This window comes from Copidosoma floridanum, unplaced genomic scaffold (assembly GCF_036245765.1).
Source record: "Copidosoma floridanum isolate Cflo_tuat_1 unplaced genomic scaffold, Cflo_Japanese_pri ptg000030l, whole genome shotgun sequence".
Taxonomy (NCBI): domain Eukaryota; kingdom Metazoa; phylum Arthropoda; class Insecta; order Hymenoptera; family Encyrtidae; genus Copidosoma; species Copidosoma floridanum.
In genome coordinates this window covers 42127032-42140010 of record NW_028321907.1, presented here as the reverse complement: position 1 = coordinate 42140010, position 12979 = coordinate 42127032, and positions in this window count along the sequence as shown.

The window sequence follows — 12979 nt, the reverse complement described above, 5'->3', positions numbered from 1 at the left end:
GTATTGATATATATTGTATGCATCTCCTAGGGTTTGAATCTTGGTTGAAGTTTATCGGATTAAGTTGTCTACTATTTTTAACACAAATTTTCCTTTCGCACCTTAAGTACTACAATATTACAAACAACGTCAGATCAGATTCCTTAACGCAAGGGTATATCTGCAATTGTTTACAAATCGCTCATTTTCTATGAACCATCTGCAAAAAAATCTATTCTTCGTCAACTTACTTACAAACGGAAACCACAAAACCAATACATAGTTTGAATACTCATAGAAATAGTAACAGAAAAGGACTAAATATCCCAAACTTGTGGTTGCAGGAGAAAAAAGGCGCTTGATGGTCGCGAGTTTAAGAAGATTGACCGTGATATTCAAAGGGTAGAAGTGAAAGTAGCTCGTATTTGCTACGAGTAGATACGTGGTCCTGCCTAGGGTTGTGATTGGTTGGAACAATTTGCTCTAACGTTCGATTAACCTCATGTGGTGGTGGTAGACCTGATGTTAGACATGGCTCAATATATTATTTATTTCATGCTAAGGTATTAATATTTCAAATCCCCAGCACCTACGTTGGTTTATTTTATGGAATATTTTTCGTTGGACGCATTGAACTAATAAATAAAAAAAGGTAGAAAAAAAAAAATACGATGATTTTCTTTGATTTTACGGAGATAGTTAAAAAAGTAAAAAATCACTTATTGTACAAACGGTTGGTTGCCTAATTGAAATTTTCCATAAAGAATAACGAGGATCCACTTGAATCACTCAAACTTGCGCAAATTATAATTTCAAAATTATTTAAATCTCATCTCTTCTAGACCTTAAAATTCATGCTTGGATTGTAGTATTATTGTTTCTATCTTAAGAAGAAATAAAAAAAATCTTTCACCATGAAAAACAAATGTGTTGCAAAAATATTTATTGTACAGTAATTAGGATGTAGTGCAGTTAAAAATAACGGACAAATAACATACTTTGATTTTTTTGGTTTTTCCTTACTAAAAAAACAGCTACGTTAACATCAAATCACTACACTCTCTAAATATAAAAAAGAACAACACACCAACGAATAGCTGATTTGTGATTCTATACAAACACCCAAAAGAGAGTATTCGATCAATGACATGATGTACTTTCGAATGGGTCAGTGCTAGATCCCAGAGACAGATCATAGGAAAAATAAACGTGAAACAAGAACACACGTAGGACATAGACGGACTATTGTAAATATGTTATGAGCAGAACTGCGTAGTAGAAGGTGGTAAAATTAAATTGTCATGTACATTGAACGTATCAGTCCTGACACGCGATACATGAGGGAACTAAGTATTCTTCTTCGGCTCAATTCTGTATATAGTGTCCCTACTTTATTTTATGCTGGAAAGTATAGATTTTTTTTTTTTTATATTAGAGTGCTCTACGTCCGGCTGCTTTAATAAGGGCACTACTATGGGCACTTAGCACTTGGAAAAGGGACAAGGAAAGGGATGGGAGGCCTCCCATTACAGGAGGGGGATAGGGGGAAATAGGCAATTTTGCTGCGAGAAGGTTGCCTAAACCCTCCTTGAGAAGCATTGCTTGGTGAAAAAGCACATGTGAAAAATCACAGAGGTACTTGCCCGAAAAGTCGCACTGGCCGGGAATCGAACCACGGTCTCCCGCGTGCCAAACCACGACCTAGCCAAACGAGCCACCGTGCGCTCTTGAAAAGTATAGATAAAAAATTAGAAATTTTTGACTTTGGTGGGGTGAAAGTTCGAGGAAGCGTTTTTAAAAGAGTAGAGGCTGTTGTTATTGTATATGTCCTTATCCGTAGGAGAAAAGGGTGAGTACGTTAAGCAGAGGCCGTGTACACATATATGTAAGTAGGACAGAGCGCTATTGCTGTACTTGGTACTGTAATTATGGACAAATGAGAGATAGCACTTTTTTTTAATTTTGTTGGTCAAAAAAAGTTAAAAAAAAATTATGCAATGTTAAGGTTAAACCAAAAAGGTACGTATAATATTTAAAGAGACAGTTCAAAGGGAACATACGTGCTTCGCAAATAACAATTTTAGCTAACAAACACGTTATAATATATACAACTAAAAATATGACTCTTAGCTGTTGTTTTATGCAGTACAAATTATCTGATCTTTTTATTAAAAAAAAATTAAACTGTAAATACAAACATAAAAAAATAATAAAATAAACGGACCAATGATGCATATTTTTTAAAATAAAACCAACGAGCAAATAAGTATATTGAGCATTAGAACACGCTAGTCAAGTTATTTGTCAAATAACTCAAGACCAGTAAAATCTTTCATAACAACAAAATCAAGAGAAAATTTTGTTAGAAATTATCCTACGATACCTACTAAATTACAGGTATTTTGCCAGTAGACTATACAATTACAAATATCTCTATTGAGTGTAGGATAAAAAAACGGCACTTGATATAAGTGGGAAGAAAATCGAGAAATGTATAGATATACTTTGTATTTTATGTTAAGCAGTACACAAATTTTCATTTTCATTCTTGTAATAATATGATCAAAAGTAAAACATGTCAAAATATTTTAGTTGACTATTCGTAAATAAAATAGATTAGATAGTAGAATGACATCATTTATTATTTCTTCTTTTACATTCTCTTTCGTAGATGAAAACTGTAAGTCAATCGATATTTTTAATGTTGATCACAGTCTTTCGACGACTGACTCATTTTTAAGAGGAACATATAAATACAAGACATTATTGTCCGAGTCGAGCCAGCCTCAACCTTATCCGAATCATATTCATTTTAGATGTTATCCGTTACGGTGGTTTCGAAGGAATCGTACCCGTCCTCGTCTTGTTTACTTATTTTGATACCCATAACTAGAATGAATTTACTGCTGACCTAAAAATTTAAACAAATTTTTTCAAATTAAACAAGCTTTATGTATAAAATATGAATAGCATTAAGAGAGATCCAACAGGTATGATTTTTATTCATACCAACTGTCTGATTAAAATTCTTGACGAAGCATAACATAAGTATGGTTACCACATACTTTTGAAACCCTTTTGCATACTTTTTATACTAAGTTTTATTGGTTTACGCAAGGAAGATTAAATTTTTAAATTAAAAAAAAAGGGTACACAAAGAGCTTCCATATATACGTTGACGTTTAGCGTATCCGGGACGAATATGGTAGAATCTATTTTCTGTAGATGTGTTTCCTACCAATACGCCACTTTATGAAATTTTCGATAAATGTAAAAAAAATGAGATATTTGTCTATAATTGATCGTTTTCTCACCTTATCATCATCGGCGGCTGAAATGCGGGGATAATCCTTAGATATCGGTTCATCTCCAACTGCCTCGCCTCTTGAGACGTTTTGCTGGAAGTCTGGTGACCCGCTAAAGACGTTTCAGAGTAGTCGATAGGACTTGGTAGTAATGGTTCTTGTCCTTCATTAAAATTTGGGTGATTCGATTCAACTTCGGACATTTTTGTAAAAATACTATCGTGACGTCACATTTTCGATTGATAAAGAAATAATGGCACGAACTGTTGTTAAAGTTACTTTACTACAACCTCTTGTCCGTGAGGGAAGTGACACGAGTCTTTCGGTATCGTGTCTCTGTAGCTAAATCCCGACTTGCTACTCTTATCTACTTCTAGCCTTATTCTCTATTCTGTTCTCCTACTTTTAGGAATTTAGGCTGAAAAAGGCACATAGCTACAAGACTAAGAACCGGAGTATAGATTAGGCAATTAAAAAATACCAACCGCCAATCTCACAAAAGTTGAGGATTCACATGGTGGAGATTTAAAGTGTTTTCGCAATGTCATCTCGTCATGACGAGTTATATCGGTAAAAAGAAATTGACAATAGGTGACGGAGTTGGAATTTATCTACAATCTGAAAATCTACTTTTGAGCGAATGGACATCCTTACAAAGGAAAATTTGTGTCGCCAGTTCGCCAAACGTTTTTTCATGACTATCCATATTTGAGTTTAGAGTGGCGTCAATTTTGGCTGCATTATTTAGTCTATATATATGGGTGATTCTGACGCAAGTAGCTCAAAATGTCTTGAAGAATCATTAAAAAAAAAGTTGGTTAAAAAATTTATTTTTATAGTAGTTGTACCTTAAATAATATCCACAGCAAATATCAAAAGCGATTACACTACAAAGTTATTGGGTAAAAATATGTACGGTAGTTTGTATAAGTCAATTTTGATCAATTTTCGAAAAAAATATCTCTTTTACTAATGCGCATAGCTAAGCTGTTTAAATTGTTAAAATGTTCTGGCTTAGATTAAATCAAAGATAGGATCAAACCCTATCGAATGAAAGAAAATATTGTCTGTTTAGTTCCTCTAGTTTACGAAAATTCATAATTTTTTTAATAAATCACTATAATTTTTGATTGATGGCACCAAATTTGATGATTGACTATTTATTCATTCATTTTAATTTTTTTTTATTTTTTTTTTTTATTTGATAGGGATTCATTTCAGCAGTTATTTAAGCCTATTTTGGACCACCTAAGACAGTGTACTCCTTTGCTACTAGATTGGAAGTGGAATCGATATTCATTGATGTCTCTCGCAAAAAAAAAGTCAATGAAGCCAAACGCCAAGACGCGTGTCCCAGTTTTATCTTAAAAAAATTGGAGAAAAAGTTTTGTAAAGCTAGAAAAAGAGACACTTTTATACTTTTACGATTTAGAGGTACGAAAGTGACATTTCGATCTTTGGAGTACTACTGTGGCTCGTAGATTTAATATAAACGATTTTTCGCTAACAAAACATCTGTGGTCAATAAGTAGAATACAAAAAGAAATTTTCCTTACCTGTATAAGTAACAGAGTGGCAGATCTAAGGAGGGGGGGAGGTGACCAAAAATTTGTACATACAAAAATTGAAAATTAAAATGTGTGTCAATTAAACTGATTGAAATTTGTAACAGCTTTGGCTTGTGCGTTTGTCTTGTCATGGTGTAAAATTAGAAACGTGATCTGCATAAGGTATTATAAAAGACAACAGTGTTCAACAGTGCTCATTTTTGTTCAAATTGTAGGACGTTTGTAGTTTGGTTAAAATTCTTGCTTATAGATTAAAAATAAATTTTATTCCTGCATAATTGTAACATACAACGTCTAAACTTGACGATGTTTGTGCGAAAAAATGGCAGAAAAGCTTATTATATTTTCTTAATTATTTTATTGGGGAGTCAATGTATAAGCTTCAAAGTTGTTACCATGAAAGCTTAACACTTTTAACATAACTTCACGCAAATAGAACATTCAATTTCAGTTTCTTGTAGTAGCATGAGCTCTGAACACGAAATTGGCCACTTCCAGCAGGAGCATCCATACATTTATTATCGGACGTAGCACATTCGAGGCCGCAACGCCGAGGTCCTCAGCAGCTTCATGAGGGACGGGGGATTTTGGTATGATTTTTCCTGTACTAGCAATTCAATTTCCACAAATTTCGTTGTAAGAAATAAGATAACAAGCTTAGTACAATTTATTGATTACAGATAGAACAGTAAAACTTTTTTCATCAAATTTAACAATTAAAATAAATTTATAAAAGAATAAGAGAAAGAAGATAAGAGGTGCAAGCAAAACAGAAATGATGTATTGCATATATATGAGTGTTTGTTGGCCCGTGATTTGTAGTGCTGACATTATAACGCGTAAGCGCCGAAAGTCCTCGTTTAAAGGCACTGTGCTAAGCTCATAAGGCCCGCCGAGGGAAAGAGACAGACTTTGCTAATTGAAAGCATTTACCGCCGAGCGCTAAGGCTTCATGAAGATAGGTGTACCAAATACGTGAAAGAGAACTAGATAAGATTTTTTTTCTTTAATATGGCAAGCGTAGTTTCAATTAACAGAGAGCGGAGAAAAGATCATTCGATTTCTTTTCCTCAAGAAGTTAGTACTTCCACTACCGACCATCTTTTTAGCATTGCGAGAAAAAACAACAATGAACCGCAAGCCGACCCCATAATACTATAGAGCATTTAACAACTTGAATTATTTAAATATCATTCAACGGAACATGCTTTTGCACCTTGTATTTTTAATACCAAATATTAATAAAGGAAAAAAACACGCAGTCTACTAAGCAAAGAGTGTCCGTAGAAAAAATGCGTTCCTTAAACCAGTTGTTTTTTTTGTTGCGGTACCTTATAAATCTAGCAAATTTTATCGTTTTAACTGTTTTCTTGGACAAATAAATGGATGAGAGAAAAATATCACAAATTGTATATGTGCCATAAAAAATTGTCAATTAGTGAGAATGTGTGCATGTAAACGTAAACAAAAAATACAGCTGGGTCGACCAACACAGCAGATTGTCTTGTTCTCTTTCAATGGATTGAAGCTCGTATCCAGTGGAATTATTTTGCTTTTTGTTGAGCAGCATCGATTTCTATAACGCGTACCTGCTATTCATAGGAAAAACTCACACACGACTTCACAGTCTTAATAAAAACTTGGAACTTTTGTCTCGTCTAAGACTTTATTTATTAATGAAAGTTTAAATTTTAAAAAAGTCTGTAGCCGTAAGTTATCTATCATTTTACAGTAAAAATTTTTTTTTGTATCCTTAATACTATCCACTACTGCGAATAGGAACTGATCAGATTCAATGACACGTGTTTCTGCTTGTGTTCAGTAATAGATCAATTGTTATAAACTATCTACAAAAATTAGTTTTTTTTTTAACTTATACCAGAAGCACAAAAGTAATTTAACTTTAAAGAAAAAAAAAAAAAAAAAAAAAAAAAAAAATAGTAAGAAATCGGATACCACGAGAAAAAATAACATTCATCTGTTGCAACTAAAATTTTGTATTTTATTATTAAAATGAAGTACTGTGAAAAATAAAATTTCAATAGTGACACAAGCATAAACATTTTGAAATATTTTAATAATGATTAACGAGGATCCACTAGAATCACTTGATCTTGCGTAACATATAATTCTAAAATTATTCAAATTTCATATCTCTTAAACCTCAAAATCCATGTTTGGATCGTTGTATTATTGTTTTTATCTTAAGAAAAAAAAAAAAAAGTGAAAAATCTTGTACCATAAAAAACAAAAGTGTTTTAAAAAAAAATTTTTGTTTAGTAATTAGAATGAAGTTTAGTTGAAAATAGAACTACAGTAGTAATAGATGCATAAAAATTATTTTAAATTTCAAAAAAAAAATCAAATAATATTTCCTTTAACTTCATTCAGTATGTCCTGCACGAAATAATATGTTGTTGCTTATTTTAAGATTATGATCAATATCAGGCTTTGATTGTTTTTTTTTTTTTGTTTTTCACCGAAGAAACGGCCAAGTTGACATCAAACCACCAAAGCCTATCTAAATATAAAAAAGTACACACATTACCAATAATTCACTTATAATTGTATAAAAACACTGAATAGATAATGTTCGATCAATAACACGATGTGCTTACTAATGGGTCAGTGCTTGATTCGAAAAACAGATCATAGGACAAATAAATGTGGAACAAAAATACGCGAAAGAAAACGGCTAATTTTAATGCGATCGCTTCATGAGTTTTTTCACGAGAAAAATGTGACTTTTTTCTGAATTTTTTCTTTTACAAATAATCTGAAGGCTTCATTTTCCAACCTGCGCCGTTGAAATTACCAGGGCACACAATTTTATAGTTATATTACCATTATAAAATAACAACATGTCTTTTTAATAGTATATAATGTTCCGAAACTTGTGTTTATTCCAACGGTTGGATGGTTTTTACTTGAACTGGCTGCCAGTGGTCGTACAAAAGTTATAACCACGTCGGTTAGCTCGATGAGATAAAACAAAATTTGGCTTCTGATTTGCAAAAAAAAAAACAAAAATACATCCAACTTTACAATTAACCAATACCTTTGGAAAGTATTTGGCAAAAAAACATAAAAAAATAGATTTTAAAGAAATTTTACAAACTGCATTAACCTCTTTTCGCTATAACTGATTGACAATATTTTTGAGTTACAAATATGTTTTAAGTCGTACGAGCTTTCGTGTTTTCATTTCGGTACTTAAATGTACAAATTTTTTTTGCTAAAACAATTGTATAGCAACTCCAATAAATAATATTTTTGTATCAAAGACACGACTGCTACATTTTGACAAGAGCGAAAAGTAGTACCTAACGCACCAAGGGCAGTACTTCAAGGGCAGTGCGAAATTTCCTAATTTTGAAATTTCATTGTAATTAAAAAAATTAATGGCTTTCGGAATTAATTAAATATAAATAACGTGGTTATCTGCATTATGTATTTCGTTCTTATAAATTGAGCCACCATTAATAGCTATTAAACCATTTTTATAATCTAATTAAAAAATCATGGAATTTTAGTAAAAAAAATTTATTCTTATTCTTTGGCACATTTTAAGTAAAAAATATCTTGTACAATTTTTCTCTTAACATTATACTTTTGTAGTAAAAAAACTCGCAAACGTTAGAAAAATTAGAAGTTTGAAAATCTGCAAGGTATAAAAGATTTTTTAAACATTGTACTTTATAAATTCGTAAATTTTAGACTCGTAAATAATTTGTCTCCAAATGATAAGCTTTGAATCGTGAGCTTCTTTTAGAATTAAAAATAAATTTGCGAATTTAAAGAATCATAATTCGTTTTTATCTACGCAGCACTCATATTATTATAAAAAATTACAGACATAGTATTTATTGATTTTAAACCCGTACTAAATTTTAAATGAATTACAGTTTTGAATCGTTAAGTTCTCAATCTGATTTTGTTTCATCATATTTACCACATTCATTATAGTTCAATGTTTTTTACATTAATGTATTGATTTTAACACTGTATAGTATATAAGTCCTGTGTCGTTCATATAATAAAAAATTATACTTTAAATTTGCTAGTATATTTTAAAACCTGCCATCATGTACAGAAAAATCCTAATTAACAATTTTCATTTGAAACTAACCAAGGAATATGAAAAAAAACATTACTTTACGAAAAAAAGTTTTTTTTTATCTGTTGTCTTTCATAGTTTTGTTCACACGAGTTTTATTTAGTAAAATTGACTTACGTCTTATTCGACAAAATTGTAATGAAATCTTGTACTAATACAAAATTTATATACTGATGTTTGTATAATCCCTCCGAATTCCAGTGTTTTCTTGGGATTTCAAGCCCTTCCCTGGGGTGCAATATTTGTAAGTGCGGGCACTTTTCCGCGGAAATCGTATGACGTATACTCGTTGTACCCCTTCCATGCTCAGCAAAGGAAAAAAAAGATGTGCACCTTGTTCGGTAAATTGGCCACGATAAGGCGCTTGAATCAGTGGTAAAACCGAGCTCGCCTCGTAGCAGTTAGCAGTTGTAGCTCACTAGCTATTGCATAGAATTGCAGTCACGTCATCAATATTCTGAGTTATCGAGGCAGGTCAGTCAATATTCCAGATTGGATTAAAACGTCAGAGCGAGAGGATCAGACCCTCAAGACCAACAGACTCGTGCCACTATTTTCACAACTAAAAGGTTCATTTAGAATAACTTTTACTACAATTCGTTTTTTTATTTCTTCACTAATTGAGAATTCCATGTTACACTAGTATTTATATTAAAATGGCTAAAAGAGATTTACAATTTGGATGGCATGACGAACACGAACAAGGAATTGCTAACCAATGTGGAATGGAGTTGGCGGGTCACGAGATTACATCTCCTAGCAAAACATCTGAAGAGGAGAGGCAGTTGGAGATTAAACCGATATCTAAGGATGATCCTCGAATCTCAAAGGACAACTTGAAGGTAAGAAAACGATTAATTATAAACAAATATTTCATTATTTTGACATTCATCAAAAATTTAATAAAATGGTGCATTCGTAGTTCAAACGTCCGCAGGAAATAGATACCACAACATTTGTTCCCAATACGCTCAACGTCATCGTAAGTATCAAAGTCTTTGTTTAAGTATTTGTCCGGTTTTACTTATTTATAATTAAGTTTTACTCGCGTTTAATTTTAAAATTAAATTGAATAAGTACTTGCTGACAAGTCTTATGCTCTACTTTAGCCAGAACATTGATTATACAAATACAAGTCTCTATCTATCAGATGTCTCGATACTATGCAATTAATACGTAGTAAGGTCCTTTTATTAAAAAAATGTTATTAAAAAAAGTATGTTTATGGTTTAGGTCAGTGGTAAATCTATTGTAGTAACCGGCATCAAGGAAGTTCGAGATGACAAGGACGAAAACGCTTCCCGAGAAATCAGCTTAACATCTAAGATTTCAGATCAGAATGATTCGGATAAGGTTGAGGCGTGGCTCGACTCAGACAGTAACGTCTTATATTTATATGCTCCTCTAAAAAATGAGCCAGTTGCCAATGTGTAGAGTGTTATCAACAGTAAAAATATCGATTGACTCACGGTTATCATCTACGAAAGAGAATGTAGAAAGAGAAATAATAAATGATGTCATTTCATTATTAAATCTATTTTATTCCTGTAATGCTTAAGGCATAATAGAATAAAGACAGTGAAATAGGTACATTAAGTTTTTAACCACTATGGCTAGAAATTAACTGAGTCAATAAAAAAAACCAGAATACTGTTTAAAAAAATATATCTGATTAAAGTTTAAATATTTCTATTAAATAAACCATTCAAAGAGCATTTTAGTGTATTTTCAGCTACCTTACTTTTTCTCTTGTCGCGTATGATTAACAATGACGTAAGCTGTCTTTTGCCATATAATTTTCTTTATTCAATTTTGTCCAAATAACATTTATACAACTATAAACAGTATTTTATTAACGTTGATTAAAGCTCAGCTCACTGATAATATGACGAATTGATTATCTTGAAGTAGGTCATTTAAATTTATTGAAAAAAGAACATTACAAAATCTTACTTTTCAATTTATCGTTTAAAACACGATCACATATAACCTAATCTAAGACTTTAGCTTTTAACGAAAAGTTTATAATATAAATCAACCTTGTATACGGCATATTTTTTAAGAAAAAATGAATTAATAATTGTTAATTTTTAATTTTTAATTTTAAATGTTAATATTTTTTATTGAAACTTAACTTTACATTAAATACATAAATTTAATAACTCGTAAAAATGTCCTTGTAAGTTCGTTATATTTTGCCGTCGACTATCGATTATCTTGCTGTTCACCAGACCCAAGCTAAGGTGAACGAATCCTCTTGTCTGAAAAGAGGCTTGAAATTTTTTTTATCTGGGAGAAATCTCACAATTTTTTTCTTCCTAAAGACATTATGTTAAAGTTTGAAAGCTTAAAAGTAAAAATTAAAATAAACAATACGTTCGACTTTTATTATTTATTTAGAAAAATGAATGATCTTTATACCGCAATTTTTATTTTAGTCCATCTTAAAAAAAAATACAATAGCAAATATAAAAGTGTGAAAACGGCTGAAACGAAGAAACTAGTCAATTTATTAGAAAAGGTAATTTAATGAGGCATAATGTTAAATACTACTCTTCTTTTTAATATTTTGACAACAAATGTAACGTAGACAGGTTAGATAATATGATTATCTTTGCACCTGGTGGTAGTACTCATCAACAGCACGGTAAGAACCAGGCCCATGGGACTTCTTGTGCTAGCCTTAGTTGGATGTGCACCATTATTTTTGTATGATTTTAACATAATATAAGATATTGTTTAACACTTGACACTTTGACATTATAAATTTAAGCAAAACGCAGAAACAATTCTACTTTAAACTAATGTTGCTTACTACAAATAACAATGATTTTACCAACGATCAATACTTTAATATTCTTTGTCAGTAAGCAATATCAGAATTTTTTTCTTATTCTTAGCTTATCGTGATGTTTATTTCTTTTCCAAATTTTTTTTAAGACTACGAAACTTCTTTGATTACTTCAAAAAGACAACCAAAATTTTAGAAGGCCCAACTTCATGTTTTTCAAGAAATAAAAATAAAAACATTTTTGGTTAAACATTGGTAAGTACGGATAGCTTACTATGGATTGGTTGCAAACTTTTATTTAACAAACACTGTTAATTTCTTCTATAGTCGATTAAAAAAGACGAGGGTGATAAAGTTTAGAACGGTTTAAATTACCAATTACAATTTTAGTGAGTATAGCTTTAATTTTTTACACAATTTATACGTAAGAGTAATTTTTTAAAACAAGTTTTGCAAATGGGCTTGTTTTCAGCATAAGTGCCGCTATCGTGCCCATGTAAGATTTCCATTGGAGTGTACTTCTATATTAAATGAAATCAAATTAAAATCCAATTAGTATATAGGTAAACTCCTATGAAAATCTTACATGGGCACACTAGCGCCACATGATGCTAGAAACAAGCCCATTAGGCACTAATGGGCTCGGTCTATGGGCGAGATATTTTTCTACTTCCACTCATGGTACAAAAACAATCCTTTCTACTTGTAATTACTACTTAATAATTTTTATATGTGTACGACTTAGTAACGGCTTATTCACACTTTTTGTGCAAAAGTAGTCTCGTTGAAAGTATATCATCTTAAAATTTATTTTAGTTATTTACTGTATAGCTATAACCTTCTTATGGAGTATAAGGCCACAAAGGGCGCGGCTGTGGCTCTCTGTACTGAGAATATATTGAAAATGGCTTCCCATCATTGTACAAACGGTTGGTTTTCTTTGGTTTCCTAAGTTTCTTGATCCTCCTACATGGTTTTCTTAAAAAATACAGTACAATCTGTCTGTGGAATTTCTCATACAAAAATATTATGGAGCTAAGGATAAATCCACTTAATAGAAATACAAATAGTGGGGCGACCTCAGTAAGACCGAATGATGTAAACGAAACTTCTTTTTCATTTTGAATAGTGCGAAGACTTTCCTTTCTTGTTCGAGATATTATTCCATTCTCTCGATACTTCTGGATACTGGAAAAAAAAAAAAAGAAATAAGTAACAT